The following is a 17,290-nucleotide window of genomic DNA, read 5'->3' as shown; positions in this document are numbered from 1 at the left end:
AATCCCAGAACACCCAGCATAGCTTCTGCAAGCTTTAGTTGTTTGTCCTGTTGTAGCACTGCTTTGTATTGTTTTTTTTCCTTGAAGGTTAGTTCACTTAGGATTTAATACTGGAGTCTCAAAGTATTGTTCACCTTGATAGCTGGTTCATTTTGAGACGCTTGAGTGAAATATTTTGAGTTAAAAGATCAGTACTGCAGTTTTCTTTCATGAATCGGAAATAATACTTCCATTTCTTGCATGATGTTGTCAGGACGACAGTGTTCTAATTGCATCTATATACTGTTTGCCACAGTATTTTAGAGGACACAGTGTTGGAGAACCAAAATGTTTTTGAGCAACTTTAGTTACGGAAATATTTCCAAAACCTGAGCAGCCATTTTTTTTCTTATTATTCTGTTTGTTTGTTTGTTTTTTGTTTGTTTGTTTGGTTTGTTTGTTTTGTTTTTTTCCTTTTTCCCTTAAGTATTTAAAATCTGAAAGTAAATATTTATTCCTGGCTAGAAATTACTTGACATTTACAATCTGGAGCAAGAGGCACTTTTTGTTCATATGATTCTCAGAATAGACAAGCTTTGTGCTAACTTTTCAACCAAAATGCCACATATGCAGCAGAAGGGCAATGACTGTATAATCTCATTTACTTACACAGTGCAGACATTTTTATAGTAACTTTTCATTCATCAATTTGGCACATTTACAGTCTCAGCTAACATGCTTTTTTAATATTTGATTTTCTTGACTAAATCCATAAAACAAAGACAAGAATGATTAAAATAGCAAGAACTACATTAACCTAAATTGAAATAAAAGTTTATGTTGGCCTCTGCTGTATACTTTTAACAGAGAAACAAGAAGTTTGTCAGTGAATGAAGTAGCAGAAATGCTTGTGCTCTCCATGACTTCCGAAAAGGTCATGTCAGAACAGGACAGGCCCAGAAGAACTCGGCATGAAGAAGCAGCAGCAGTTTTGGTGCAAGCTTCTTCAGACACTGACCCCCCTTCCTGGAAGTCTGTAATCCTGTTGAATAGAAGGGTTTGGGTAGCAATACTTAAGGTTCTTGTCAGTATGAAACTTCCTTAGAAATTCTGAGCAGGCTCTCAAGACTGGGTAGGAAAAGACAATTCAAATGGCTGTGAATCTAGTTTAAGGACTTTGATACCTAGAGTAATTAACAAAAACAGAAAGGGGGGTGCAGTAAGATTCAGACCAGGGCAGCAATAATTTTTGATTCATTGTTGTCATTTCCATATTGGTCACAACACTGGCCAGAAAACAATGGAAGAACCACCAACTTTAGATAATGTTTCTGCTGACTCCACTCCAGGGCCACAGCGATTCTCCTCATTTCAGGAAGAGCAGTCTTTTCCAGATGGCTCCTAATACCCTTCTTTCTTCATCACAAGTAAATTGAAAGCTGTTCTGTAGAAATAAAGGCTCAGTAATCACACTAGCATTAATTTTCACCTACATTTAAAAGGCAGCTGCAGATGTCACCTGCCAGAGATTCTGTGTTCAGGCTGCAAAGCCCAGAACTTAAATATTAGGAAATGCCTTATTCATAGCTGCCAACAGAACCTTTATTCAGCTCCTTTCTGTGTTAAGATATAGTCTTTAATTGCATAAGCACATACTATTTTTTCCACAAGACCTCTGTCTCACTTAGGGCACAGGACCTACAAGAGGGCTGAGTAGAGGTTATGCAGGCACACATAAATCTGCCACTTCCTAATTTAGCTGTTCTTGACTTCCCAACCTAAATAATTTTGTTTTCATGGAGATAGATTTTTTTTTCCTTAAATCATGTTAGAGGAGCACTCTGTAAGTGGTTTCCTTTGGTGGGATGTGTGACATCAGTTTGCAAAGGCTCTTAAAGGAGACATGGTTAAGAAATGGATAATCCAGTAAACACAGCTTCCACGCATTTTAAACATGCACAGACTAACACTTCATTTGCTCTCAGCTTGGATTGCCACATGGTGTTTCAAGTGCTGAAAGATTTACTATGGTTTATGGCTCAAATATTTCTAACTCAATTTGTCGTTTAGCACCAAACTCCCCTGTTCTGCAGCACACTCAAAGGCTAAAGTGCATTGAAGCACTCTCCTGCCTAACTGCCCATGGACTGGAATCGCTCTCATGACCTTTCTATTGCTCTTGGACTCTTTTATAAAATCAGTTATTAAAATACAAGGCCTCAGATCTATCTGTGACAAAATGCTTGAGGTTTTCAGTGCAAAACCAGATTCCCCCAGTCACAATAATTTTTACATAGTAAACAGTTTCTGCCTGAAAAGAGAGGCCCTTCACTGCTTTTTTTAATAAAACTTATTACCATTTTTCTCTTCTACAAAGCACTATTAACAGAGTGCATTTCCATTAAATTTCAAAGTACATCTTAGTCTTTATGACTGGATGGTACTTTTAAAACATGCCTGTTCTGGCAGGTATGACCTCGGGTGCAAACAGAACTTTATTTGGGAAGAATAAGCTATTTAGCTATGTAGCTTTGATTATGGTTCCATAATTAAAGTGCTTGGACACTACTGCAGTGAATGCGCTGAAGCTACAGGTATGATGAGCAGGAAACACACACAGATAAGAAGAATGAAGCCTGAGGAGCAGGTTGTCATATCCAGTTCTCCTACCTCATAAATGGTAGATCATCTCATCATTCATTTTGAGTCAGCCTTATGACAGGTAAGTGAGGAGGATGTTACCACAGTGGAAGACTTGGAAAGAATAAGAAGTCTGAGCAGGGAGGATTTTGGAAAATACCAACCTTGACTTGCATTGAATGTTGAATATAACTTAGCAGTTATTAGGAGTCTTTCAGTCCAAGAGGCTTGAGTTTAACAGGTGGCCAAGTCAGCAGGTTTATAATTTATAAAAAGAATATGCTACAGAATTGCCTGTCTGTTAGAACAATAACTATTGAGTGACAAATGCATTTAGTGGTAGCTCTACAACTGATCCTACAGACATTTATTACAATCCAGGTTTTCATGCCTTCAGCAAAGGCTAGTTTTGAGTTAAAATGCAGCTGTGAAGCACTCAAAACCTCCAATACAGGTAGGTGTGTGCTCTAAAATAGATGAGCAACCTGAGGCAACACTGAAAGAAGCTTTCATTTTTCTCTTTCCAGTTTCTATTCTAGTCTGCAGAGGCTCTCCTCATGTATGGAGGAACTAGGGATTTCATAACAGTTTTATGAGATGAGTTTAGAGTTGCTTTTTGGAAATGTGTTTTTAAACAGAGGATGTGTTTTATCTTTCTTTAGAACATGTTTTCTTGATTTAACTGGTGGGGCTTCATATTTTTTTGTATAATTTAAGCACTGTGGATCCGGGGCTAATATTGTGTTGACCTTAAATATAATCCTGGTGAAAAGAACGTCGAACTAGCAAAGAAAAGTTTAGTTTTGTGTTGAACACCAGAGTCTGTGAGTAATACTTCAGCTGGTATGCTATCCCAATTTAGAAAGCAAGTGAAAGGCTTCTGTGCATTGTATTGACGTGGTGTGACTGAATGAATGCAGATGCATCATGATCTGAAGTCTGTTAAACTTGTCTTTGGAGGGGTGTGAATATATAAGAGAGTCTGTTCCTGGGAGAAGCCAACCACTGGTTCTGGAAAGTTCCCAGCAAATCACAATGAAGTTATGCAACTAATCTTTATTGCTATGATGCAGTACAAAATAAGTTGATTTACAGGTTTATTCAGAGTTTTTGAGTACAACAGACATTAGGAGTTATCACCAGTGTCAGGACAGGAACAGAGCCCAGAAGCTGCCCTAAAGCCTCAGGCAGAAGTGTTACATGCATACAACTTGTGGCCTGTTGCGGGAGGTGCATTTTGTATTATGTTGGATATCTGAATTTTCTGTTAGGCTGCTTCTTATGCAGTAGATGTAATAGAGAAGCATATGACCAACCCCAGGCCTAACAGGGAACAGTGACTACAGTATTTGACAGGATCTAAGACCTTTTGCCCCTGCAGGACTGGAGACAGTTTCAGGAACAGCCGGTTCCTAGTGAAAGCAGGCATGCAAGCTGCTCCCCACGGGATGAGCTCTACACAACGGAGGGGTCAGTGCTACCGCGTCCGACCATCTCTTCTTCCTCTTCTCTTCCGGGGGGGGACGAACCGGACACCAGGCAGCTGGAGAGCGGTCAGAGCTCGGGCAGATGTGGGCGCAGCCGCTGGAGGGAGATGCCTCTCCCGCCCTGTCTTGCTCGCCACTGGGGGTTAATGGAGTCCTGGGGTGCCCGAGGCCTCCCCGCCGGTGACCTTGGGAGCGCTTCTTAGCTTCCCTGCTCTGCTGTGCCGTGCCACCCAGCTGGACTCTCCCCAGTGGGCGCGGGTCAGGCCCGGGGGCGCAGCATGGGGAGCGGGGTGTGCTATGGTCCCCGGGAGGGCTGTGGGGTGTAGCGCGGTGCTCAGAGTTGTCACCGAGCTTGTCACGGTTCGGTTCAGTTGTGGGCTAGTTTGCGAGGCGTTCTGGGGCGTGCAGTGCTGCGCTCTCCAGGAGAGCAGCTTACCCAGGCTGGCCACGCTCCCTTGGCGGTGTTTCCACCTGCTTCCTACACATGTGCAAGAGCCAGCGTGTGTAGGCATCTAAAGACACCCTTCCCTCCCCCTGCAGTCATGCATCCAGCTCTGGGGACCCCAGCACAAGAGCGACATGGACCTGCTCAAGCAAGTCCAGAGGAGGTTATGAAGATGCTCTGAGGGCTGGAGCACCTCTGCTCTGGAGACAGGCTGAGAGAGATGGGCTTGTTCAGCCTGGAGAAGACAAGGCTCCAGGGATACCTTAGGGCAGCTTCCAGTGCCTAAAGGGCCCAACAAGAAACGTGTACAGGGACTTCTTTTGACAAGGTCAAGGGGGAATGGCTTTAAACTGAAAGAGGGAGATTTAGATTAACTATTAGGAAGAAGCTCTTCACTATGCAGGTGGTACAGGTTGCCCCAAGAAGCTTTGGCTACCCCATCCCTTGTAGTGTTCAAGGCCAGGCTTAATGGGGCTTTGTACAGCCCAGTCTAGTATGTGGCAGGGTTGGAACTGGATGATCTTTAAGGTCCCTTCCAACCCAAACCATTCTGTGATTCTATGATTATATTGAATCAGTTGGCCAGACAGTGAGAAGGTAAGATCTAACCAGTTGCCTCTTTTCATTCCTGTTCTGAGTTGGCTCCTTGTGTTCTCCATTAATTTCACTGAGAGCCTAGGCTTTCCCCCTGTGTATTCTATGCCCAAGAATGTACCTAGCAGACTAGGGATTATGTCCCCACATCTCTAGGCTTCTGAGTCCTTAAATGGCTGTAGCCCTTAGTGTAGGAATTCTGGAAAACATAAACTCTCAGAGAGCTGCTTCTACAATGTTTTAATTGGGTGGCAGTGTGTTCCTCATCAGAAGTCTGTTATTCAGAATTACTCTAGTACCTGAAAAAATATGTGACTACTATTTAGGTAGTATTAGTCATCCATTTCCATCGATTATTAAAAACTACTCAACACAAATTGTTTCATTTTTCAAGCTGCTCTGCTGCTTAAAATAAAAATGGATGTAGAGAAATGCTGAGATTTTTGAAAGCGCTCTAAAAAACAATGGAGTCCAGAAAAAAAAGCCAAACAACAATGCAAACAACAATGGAATTTGTTCAGTTCCTTTAGAAAGCCAGCCTCCGCCTTCAGAGCTTTCTCAACAGTCCATATTTTTCCCAATCACTAGCAAAACAAGGGTGAAGGCTTTCCCAAGGGAAATCTGCTTAAGCCTGTTGCAATGTCTGTGAGGAGTATGGGTGCTGGTGGAGAGTGATACAGGGAGGAACTGTGCTGTCAACAACAGGAAGCTGGTGAAAAATGAGCAGTGCCCCTGGGGAGGTGAATACAGAGCAGATGGCTCTAAGTGTGAGTCACACTGTGACAACTGACAAGATAAATTCTGCACTCTTGACACTTTAAAGATACCAAAAATACCAGAGAGCACATTCCATGGCTTCTTGAAGACTTCCATATCGAGGTAGCTGGGGCGGGAGAGCTCCAACTCCTCCTGTTTCCATCACTAAACAGCCCATAAAATTTGCCGTTGATAAGCTTCCAAGCAGCCAAGCATTCTAATGCTTAGATAAGTCACTAAAGTGAATAAAACCACTGAAGAAATAAGAAAGAAGAGGCACAAAGGGAATTCATGTGCAGGGCAGCACCAGTTGCTTTAGATACTGATCCTTTCAATTAAGGGTGGTGCTGGATAAGAAAGGGGAAAGTAACATCCTTGTTTATAAGCACTGATAGATTTTGAAATCTCTATTTTGTTTGAGTTTTTTTCTTCTTTTCCATCCGGAATGACTGCAAGCATTTTCTTGATGTATTTCAATTATTGCCCGGATACAGGGTTGCAGATTTATATTGTGTTGCTTTAGTGGAATTACAAAAAGTCAAGACCAGAAACCATTCATAGTTGGCTGCCAATTTTTTATTTTGGGATGAATGCCTGGCTTGGGTGCATCTGCAGATGTCAACTGAGCTACCCCAGAGGGAAGTTGTATTTGCTGTATTTGCTAGCTTGATGCAACTGCTTTAGTATCAGTAGTTTAGTACCATACTCAGGTAGTTTGTACCTTATGCAGAGCCTGGTTGTTTCACATGCACCCAAATAACATAAATCAGACCCTTTACTTGGATCTCAGTGCCTATGAATATTCAGCTGAGACATTATTGTTATTCTTCTGGTATTATGCAAAAAATTTTCCTGGATATTTGAGGAGGTTGATGGGGGGAGAAGAAGAATTTCATAACATTAGAAATATTTTTGGGAGTGTCTCATTCTGACTGGATTCAGATATCTGATGTTTTGTCATTCTCTCCTGCTTTTCACATTGTTGTTATTTTTCAAAGTTACTAACAATGAAAAAGTGCAGCCAGTCACTTGGGAAGGCAGCTACACTGCACAGCTTAACAGCTGCTGCTCAGAGGTGCAGTTTGACAGTTGTTATTGAGTAAGTGCTCAGGCACTGATGTGGTGGGTTTGCTCAGGCAGGTTACACAGTTCAGCACTTCAAAGTTCAGTATTTCTGAACTTTGTTTATGTTTATCACTTTGCTATGTTTATCACTTTTATTTTTATTGTTAATTTGTTTTATGTTATATCAAAGCATAAAAAAATAAAAACATAAAAAAAATTGGCTGCTTTTTTTTTTTTTTTTTTTTTTTCCCCTGTTGTGTAATTCTGCTGTATAGAGATGCCCAGGATGAACTGAGTAAGTTACATAGGGTATAAGCAGTAGTGTAGCCTTACTGTGGTGTTCTGCTAAGGTTGGCTAATTTGCTCCATCATTAAGTGTCTTTGTAAATTGCAGCATCTGCGGTGGTCACAGCACTTTGCATTGCACCATCTGGAAGTACCTTTCCCTCAGTAGTACAGTGTTAACACCCCTGAGGTTATGTCAAAGGATACTTCTGTTGTCCAGTTCTTTTTGGCACCAATGCAACTTGAGATGAGAATAATTTAAATCCTTGGCCATTTTAGAACAAGAATTTCCCCTTGTAACTGCTGTCCTGAACTGACATTTGATTTACTTGCTAGCAGATATTTTATATAAGGTCAGCTATTATTGCTACTTTTAAGATGTTATCTCTGTGAGCAGCCCAGGATTTATCACTGATTGGAGTAAACCTACCAAAATTCTTGCATTGTCATGCTTTAAACTTTGTAAGTTGTATAGCACCCATGTACACTAGGGCACATTTCGTAAAATCGTCAACCTTTATTGTATCTAACTCACAAATTGCTATGTAACAATCCTATGGGTCTCCTAAGACATGCAAAGCCCTGCCATCATTCTGTGCTATCACGACTGCTGGAGAATCCTGCTGTAATGCAAAGCCAACAAAGCCTGAGCAGGACTCAGGAAGCCCCTATTTTCATGTGTGGTGTGGATTTCAGGCTTTGTCTCTTGTGGTGTTATTTTTTCCTGCTGATAGTAATGAAGGGGATGAGGAACAAGCACCATGTGATCTTCTGGTCTTGGACCCTTGGCATGGATTTTGAGACCACAGCTCTTCTGTCCTTTTACATGCTTTTGCTTGAAGAAATTGTACAATAGGGTGGAATTTCTTTCTTCTTTGTATCTGTGTTGGCTAAAGCTAGACAGAGGAGCTTGAAAAGGCTCACCCTCCTCAAGGAACGCTATCTGATTTGTAAGCATTCCTAGAGGTTAAGGCTGGTGACTGTCAAGAAAGCAAATACTTCATGCAAGGGTAAGTCCTCTAATTGTGTTTGTGTTGAATAGCTGCCAGATCCCCATGTCAGGATGTCTGCAGTCACGGCTCTGATCTCACCATTCCTTTCTCGGCCGTTGCACAACTGTGTTGCATGTTTGTGGTAGGGGAGAAAGTTGGAGAGCTGAGCTATGAAACCACCTCAGGGAAGGAAGCCATGTTTTATTTTAGTTGCTTGGTTTGGATAAAAGCCTGTAGGAGATTGAATAACATAAAAACCCCATAATGCGGCCCATTCATGGAAGCCAAACCTTGTCTTCTATACAGATATGTGAAATATGAGGTTTAATAGCCAGGGTGGAAAAGGAAATGTCAATGAAAATGTGTTTGCTGGTGTAGTAGAAATCCTAATGTACATATGTGATAAGTCATTACTTGCTCTGCCCAGACTCTCACCTGTAGTTGTAGGTCTGTTCAGCTTAGGCTTGTAGATGCATTGAGCAGCTTTTGGGAAACTGGTTGTGAATCTGCTCCTCTCATGGAGCACTTCAAGGATCTTTTTTGGCAGACAAGTGAGACAAAGCAGTGACAAATAAGAGGCCATGAAAGAGGAAAGAAACCTAAAGATACTGCAGGCCATGAGCTTAACAGTGAAGAGAGAAGAAAGAGTATCATAACTCCTTTCAGCCACAGCAGAAGAGTTATGGGGGACTCTCAGCACACGTAAGGGCTGTAAGCCACTCCGGTTACACAAACATTCAGTTCCTGAAAGAAGACAGCAGTTGCCTTAGCCACGGAAATGTTGGTTAAAAGTAATAACCCAATTAGTCTCAATACCATCAGTCTTTCTCAGATGATAAAGTTGTGCATTATCCTGGGCAAAGCAGATTTCACACAAGTCTAATTTTACTCCTGAAAAGAGTAAGAGGTTGGGTTAATCTATGACCATCATGTCGTCTCAGATGATAAAATCCAGTGAGTTGGATGCCGTGCTCCAGGAGGCCGTCAGTTCCACTTCCTAAACCAGGAAGTAGAGAATTATCCAGAGCAATAAAAAGCTTGTACAAATAATACTGGGGAAATCATAAATTAATGTGAATACCAGCTCACTCAATTTAATCAGTATGAATGACTCCCTGCCAACTGCTCCATTACCTGAAACAGGGGTCAACTGATAAACATCAGTCAGTCCTCTCATTTAAAAAAACCCAGAAAACCAACAAAAAACTAACAACCCCCCTTCATCTCAGAATCTCAAATTCCATCATTCCTGATAAGCACTAACCAGTTCCTCATCTCTCATTTGCAGTTCATATCCTGAGCTACATAGATTTGCTGCTAGAGATAAGGATATGAAAAAGTAAAGTAATATTAATACACGTGTTGCAACCTGTTAGCCTCTCTCAGGCTGCTGTGCATTTGAAAATAGAGATGGTCAATAGGTCTGCACAGAAACTTGGGAACTGGCCACATGCCATTTGTTTAACAACATTAGCCCAGATGAGTGTGTTCAGGGAAAACAGTAGGAGTCATCTGAATGGAGAAACAGACGATTGAGAAAAGAGAGCAAGCGAGATGGGAAAGGGACGAGTAATTTCAGGCTTCTCAAAGAGGTCAACCAACTGACATCAAACTCTGTGTTTTGATTCTTATACTGTGCTCGCCGTTGCTGGATATTTGTCAAAGTTACAGCCAAGACAGTCTTTTCCTGACTTTCTCTTTTAGCATAGACAAGATTTTGCTGTCCTAAAAAACATGACACCCATCAATAGTAACAGTAAAATACCAGTTAGTAAAAGGTGGTTCCTGTATTAGTATTCTAGTGTTCGAATCAAACATTTATCTTCAGTGATTTATGCAGTATTTTTCTACATTTTTGGGAAGGTACAGGAATTGCCTTTTTTGCTTTTCTTGGCAACTGAGAGAAAGCTGACTGTCAGCTGCACTATAATACAGAATTATTCTTTGCAACAGTTCAGAAGCTTCCCAGAGAAAAGAATTCTTTTCTGTTCTACAGAATTTTTTTCCTCATGTGTTTTATATTTACAGATAGTCAGAAAGCAAAATAGAACACAACCAATATAAAATCCCCAGATACTCTTCTAAAGGACACTGACACAACTATATTTAGTTTTAATATATTTTTTATTTCATTATGTAATAAATAGAGATTATTTCCTCAAACAAAACAAGGTTTTCTTAGCTTGGTTTCTTGAGTTCAGATTCAGCTAAACAGATTAACTGTAATCATGTGAGAACAGTATGTCTTTTTTTACACTCTAATTGTTATTCACTAGCACATTACCTGTTAGGAAAAAAAGTAAAGCCTGTTTGAGTGAGGCACAGGTAAATGAATTTTAATGCAAGTCTGTGATTGAAGGTAGAAGTCTTCTGGAGAGGAGCTGCCTGTAGCAGCTTATATATGCTGATATTTATGGTAAGTCTACACACAAATTATAAGTAAGTAAAAATTATTTTAGTGAAATGTTTTACTTTTAAGAAATGATGGTGCCATTTTTGTCGAAGTGAAAAATAGCAGGAAACCTATAAAATTTATTAATTTAGATCATTATTTGCGGTAAACAGATTTACTCTCTCACGTTTTGTTTCTCTGTGAGTTATCACTCATTTTTCTTTCCAAGCACAGATTCTCCTTCCACTCTTTAATTTCAAAGGGGGAAAGGAGGATGAGGTGCTTTGTTGTTTGTTGTTTTTTTTTTTCATTTGAAATGACTAGACAGTAATGAAATAAAATATTCTTTTCATCCTTAAAAAGCTGGACACCTGCTATTGAAGGGGAAATAATGTCATCACCCCCCCAAAAAAGAAGAAAAACCCAGAGAACAGGTGCTGTTAATGGGCCAGACTATAGCATCATGGGAGATTTTCAAAGCAGCAGATGAATGTAGCTGCACTACATCCGAGGAATATAAATGAGTGTTGTTTACTTTGGTCTTCTAAAGTTTGAAATTATCCTCCTTAATGCAGGCTTTGGAGGGAAGCCCACTTGAAATGATTGTAGACACTTGAAACTAGCATGTCACAGCCACCTCATATGGCAAGGATAACTGCCACTCATACACTGATTTTCCACAGACAAACAGTATGCCAGAGAATATTACCAAACACTGTGAGCGAGGAGGAGGTATAGCCTTGCCTTACATCTCCACTTTTTACTTCATTACTTTAATTTCAAAATTGTCTTTGAGCGGGCAGCAAGGTCTGGGCGTTCGTCCCAGGCAAGCACATTATAGTTTTTTTAACTTGGGTCTAACAGAACCTTTACTCCTACCTACACTCCCTGTTCTATTTGTTTATCTAAAGCTGTGCAGGGAAAATTATGAGTTTATGAAAATGTAACACTTTGCCTTGATGCATGAAATCATTATTAACTAGAAAGTCTTTTAATCACACATACCCCTACTCCAGAAATACACATTCATTGATACATATGCATCGATTCTATTAGAAAACAACTTTCAGGAAGTTTCGGAATTACACAAAAATTAGACAACACTGTACAATTAAAACCCTATTTAGCTTATTAATGGATAACTCTTGCTCATCTCTGTGTCTAATTCGCATGTTGTGCTGATCAAAACAACAAATTAATTCAGGTAAATGATATCTATGCTCTTATTCTAAAGTCTTAGTTCAGTGTAAGGTATACTGTTTTGTAAGGTCACTATGGAAAGATGGTAAAAACTGTTTATCGATGTGATTGTGGCTTATTATTATAATAAGAGAGCTTCTTTTCGTTATCTATTCTACCCTCAGTAGACCATCACCTTCCTTTGCATTCAGTATTTAAAACTGTAGTCAGAAATGCAGACTGCTTTTCTTGGACTCTTTTGTTCGTAGTTTTACTTCCATGAAATACCTCAGATATATGTTTCCTGTACAGTGACCCACTGCATGTAAATTCAAAGTAATAACCGTGTTATTTCTTCTGTTCTAATGACTCACTTTACTTAGGAGTGAACTCTGTTGTGTTAGTTGTTACTTCTAAGCTTATATCATACACTGCATTCCTACATAATAATGGATTTTAACTTGAAATTACAGTAAAACATAGTGATTGAAAATAACCCATAGGTGATTGATTGCACTACATGCAGAATCATCCTCAGGTCTGGATTCATTTGTTTGTCTTTTATATAGATCAGGGTTTTCTGGGGTTTTTTATTTTCTCGGGTGCCCCACCCTCCCTCTCCCTTAAAAAAAAAAAAACCAAAACAAAAAACAACAGTTTTGAATGCTTGAACAAATCCCTTTTTCTTCCCCTTGGTAATGTGGTTAACTGTCTGGAATGTGAGCCACTGGAAATTCTTCCCCCCAGAAGAATCTCCATTAAGCTTTCAGAGTTACTTCATCCCCACAGCTGCATGGCTAGAAGACTTTCTAGTGCCTAAATGCTTACTGTATATGTTATCCTTAAATTTAATTTTTTTTTTTTTCCAAGCCAGAGCAGGTGCTACCCTTTTGCTTCCTTTCTGCTTCCTCTGTGGGGAATGGGCTGGAAAGAGCCAACTAATTAGCAAATTCTACAGGGAAATTAATTCCGCAAACAGCTGAGGAATGGCATTTCGGTATAATGCTCACTTTGTCTGTCAGCAGAGCACTGATTGGCTTGACAAGTGGCAATTCTCCCAGATGTTACACATGTGATGAGACTAGAACTGCATCATAGGTTGCCTGTCAACTAAAGACATGATGCTCTAAAAAAGTAAATACTCTAAAACTAACCTTTAGGACATGCTATGTTGCTGTCACAAGGGAACAGCATGGTATTTTTACATATGCTCGAAGTGTAGCAATGAACCAAATCAGTTTTAGTGAGCTCAATTGCAGATGTTGCCTTTGTTTTCATGTGGGGCTGATGAGACATGGGGCAGGGGGTTGAAAAGAGACATGCGACAATACTTGGTTTGAAAAGGCTGTATTGTCAGAGCTAGGACTGCATACTGAACACTTCTAAAAATACATGCAGATCTGTAACATTTAGCTGAGTACATGCACATGAGAATAGTCAGATCTGCATTCACAGGCGTCCATGTTCAGAGACACCAGTGACTGGAAACTGTAAAGGAGGTTTGCTCTGAAGGAGCCTGTAGTGAGAGGTTTAGTGAAACAGCACTATCTTAGCAAAGATGATGAGAGCCTGCCAATTTCTCAGAGATCTCACCATTACCAGTTTTGTCATCTTAGTACTTCTTGTAGACTAAAACCCATTTTGCCACTTACCCAATCTGCAATCAAGTGCAGGTTCTCTGCTTGCTTCTTGTGACAGACCCTTTGTGACCCTCAAGCCAAGAACAGTCTGGTCCTCTTCCCAACCACATTCCTATCTGTTCCTTAAAAAAACACATTTTTTTTCCTCAAGCTATTTGTAAGATGAGATAACCCTCAGTAGCAAACTTCATGTGCACACTGTTCTCAGATTTACTTGGCATCCCTTGTTTCTGTCCTGCCAGGGGAAGGCCCTGCGCATTCCTTATGTGTTCAGCTGTGCAGAATTGTCCCCCACACTCCAGAGGTTTAGGAATTTGCCCTGGACTTAGAAGGAAGGACTTGTGAGTTCCCACTGAGTAGTATAGAACTGCTTTTCTTATCTTTTGTTCCAAACTTGATGCTGAAGCTTGCAGTGCAATGAATACCTCTTTGTGTGGCAGCTCGCTCAAGTTTTGTACATCTAACTCTCCCTCAGTGGGTCTTGTATTCGTGAGCTCTTTTTTGTACTCTTTTATCTCTGTTATGAGTATCTGAATGCTGTTCCTTACTGTGTCTAGTAAGAACCAATTTGTCATATATAAGAATATAAAAAAGTAGTACATTCATGTAAGTCCCTTGAAGATATTCTGTAGCTGAGGATTTTCCAGAACATTTTCCTTTTTCTCATATTTGCTCTACAAATCTTGCTTTACAGGATTTTTGACTTTTCTTTTTTCTCCCTCCCTTCTTCCCCCCTCCACCATGTCCTGTGCTTCACAAATGCAGTAATATTCCATATTCTGTCTTGGTCAAAAATCTCATCCTTATTTTCTTATCAATCTGTTCTCTCCAGCATAATTACATTACTTAACATATTACACAGTGTTGGATTTGAGGACTGTTTTTAATGGTGAACAATCTATATCCTATTACCAGTTCAGAGTTAACATGCTGGCATTATTTGAGAATCATTTGGGTATAAACTGGTTTTAATCAAAAAAAACAGATTTTTGCTGTGCTCATGCTGAAGCATGATCATCTTCCAGCACTAAATACTAAACTAGATAGAGGGGTTTGACATAAAAAGAGTAATTTTCACAGATTAAGATCATTTTTGCTGATGTAAATAATAACATTCCATTCTTTTAAAGAAAAATCAAGCCACTTTCTATGCTTTCTGAATTTACTTCACCCAACAACAGCTATAAATTTCCTGGTAAGACGAAATTGCTTAAGAAACCATTGAAATTGAATCACAGCTAAATATGGACACCTTCCCATTATCTAATTAATAAATTAAAAGAAACTCTTTGCGTGTTTAAATTAATTCCTGTATTTACATACGTTAACAGACTGGAAGGACTAAAAGACTTTTATCTTCAAAAGATAGGTGCATGGATTCTCAAATATAGGCAACTTGATTCTGAAGTTGTGCTAGAGAGGTCCTAATGTCCGTATCTAGAAGATTTATTCTGCAGTTACGTTTTCGGAATTAACCGACTTCTTAATTTTGAGGTTAACTGCATCACTACTTGGCAGTTTTACAAAGTGCCTTGTGATATATCTAATGTGTGTATTATGGAAATTTGTCAAGTGGCCCATGCTTAACACAAAGGCCAGTTTGCATTTAAAACAAGAACACAAATAGATTATTAAATATTATTATTATTATTATTATTACACATTTTTCCCAGAATTACATTTTTTTTATATTATGGAGGGCTTACCAACTACAGGAACACTGTCAGCTGAAAATTTTTAAGTGATTGTCAAATGGGAAATAAAATGGAAAAATGCACTATTTATTGCAGGTCAATGTCTCTCTAGATTGCCTTTATATGCTATTTAGATACAAGTTGTTAGTGATTTAATTTTCTATTTATTGTCATTCAGATGCTCAAAGCACTGACCCAGCTGGCATGGAAGTTTAATTTTTTCCAACTTATGATAGTGGATTTAATCATAAAAAAAAAAAAAATTAAAAATAATCCATATTACATTCATGGAGATTCACTAGGATGATTTACACTAAAGAGATTTTTAGATGGGATTATTTTTTCCAAAATTCAGTAAGAGTCAAGATTATATCTGTGTGTGTGTTCAAGAGCCGAAAAGGGTAAGCAAATGGGGAAAGCACATCTGTAGAAGGTGTTGAATACTTGCATGCTTGCAGTATTAGCCTAATATGATGGATCTTTAAGAGTACTGCTATAAAGGATAACAGAGGTAGAGCTTCATGAATCAGGCTGTTCTCACGTGATGTGATGGTCATCAGAAAGACCAGGCATGGTTAACCCAGAAGGAAATACATTCTTGTTTTGGAGGCATGGGACTGTTTGTAGATGTGGTATAGGGACCCCGGTGAGTTGAATTGAGGAGTAAATTTTTAAAAAATACTCACCACTTTACAATTAATTGAAATGTTTTGATGTGTTTGAAACACAATGCTTGTTTCTTTTGGGATAAAGTGACATGATTTGTCTTTGTGTGTTCAAGACAACTGAATTTCCATTTTGTTTCCAAGAGATATACTCTTAAAATTAAATTCTATTTCAAAACAGTAGTACTGGTTTAAGAAATCAAAACTTTTCTTTATTTACTTATTTCCAGTTCAAAGCAAAGTAGTTCACTTACCCTAATTTTAGGAACAGTGTTACTCACTGAAGTTGCTCTGGGTTTGTAAAGGGTTTTAGTATGACTCACACTCCATTTTCCAATTAATTTTGTATTAATCAAGAAATTTCATTTGTCTATAGCACTAATGTTTTGTTTTGCAATATTTTTATTTGGTTTTGGTATGTGTTTGCCATACATGTTGCAAGAGTTAATAGATAAAACCAATTTATGACTTGTTCTGCTTGGAGAAGTTTATGTTTAATTAAATTTTTTCTTTCCTTCAAGGATGTCACTTTCCAAAACAAATTGAGAATTTTGTTTAGAAAGTTTACTAACACCTTGTATTATTATGTGTATTCTTGAGACAAACTTACATCTGGGGTAGATATTTACAAGAGCAGTTTCCTAACTTTAGACTGGAAAGTTTTAAACTTTCATGCTGTCCCTGAATTTTAATACATCCCTGTCTTAATATTGCATTCTAATATTAACATAAATTCTCTGTTTTGCACGATAGAAATGTCTGCAAAATGTAAACCTTTTCTGGATACATTTTTCAACAGCTGTAGATAACATTCCTTGCTGAATTTCTAGATTGTTCAGTAAGGTCAACATTCATAAAGCATTTTATCTATCATGCTTTAAAAATTTTCCTCTGGCTGCTCTAAAAAGGTAAGTGTTAACGCTTTTCTCTGAAATTCCATCAGTTCGTCATTTGTAGGCAAGGCCTGGAAAGGAAGGAAGGATAAGGAGACAGTGGGAGTGAATCAATATTGTTGTGACATTCTTGTATTATTCCAGCTAGTCAGTTTTACTTTTAACCTTCTGACTGCAGTAGCATCCATTGCAGTTGCTCAAAAATGAAAGGCTGCATCTTCTTTGCTGTTAGTTCATGTATGTAGCATGGGTGAGAAAGCAGGTAGATACTTATGCCAGCTTTATTATTTAAGAGAAGGCTTTGACAATCTAAAGCTGTGCCACCTTTCTCAAAGACCACGCTTGAGGGGAGTGCACCTGTGTACCAGGCAAGACATATTGACCACCTTCTTACGGTGCCTCTCCTCTTCTTCCTCTTGCAGAAATGATGCCTGCCTCAGACATAACGTCTTGGAGGCTTTGGTGACTTGATACCTTTGGAAATTTTGTGGGTCTGCTGGTCTGAGCTACTGAAGAGACTTTTGCAAACGTACCTTCAGATGCACATATACAGAGTAAATACCTTCAGAACCTCACTGGTGTTT

General features: G+C 39.2%; 1 long non-coding RNA gene across 2 annotated transcripts in view; it reads left to right on the top strand.

Annotated features, from left to right (window-relative positions):
- LOC136016796 (uncharacterized) overlaps window positions 1–17,290 on the top strand; it is a 139,877-nt gene extending 122,587 nt beyond the window's left edge. For both annotated transcript variants that reach the window (XR_010613698.1, XR_010613699.1), the window contains exon 5: window positions 17,129–17,290. This is a non-coding gene — a long non-coding RNA (uncharacterized LOC136016796). The remainder of the gene's footprint in view (window positions 1–17,128) is intronic.

Source organism: Lathamus discolor, chromosome 1, assembly GCF_037157495.1.
Source record: "Lathamus discolor isolate bLatDis1 chromosome 1, bLatDis1.hap1, whole genome shotgun sequence".
NCBI classification, from domain to species: Eukaryota; Metazoa; Chordata; class Aves; order Psittaciformes; family Psittacidae; genus Lathamus; species Lathamus discolor.
This window is presented reverse-complemented; position numbering and strand designations above follow the sequence as displayed.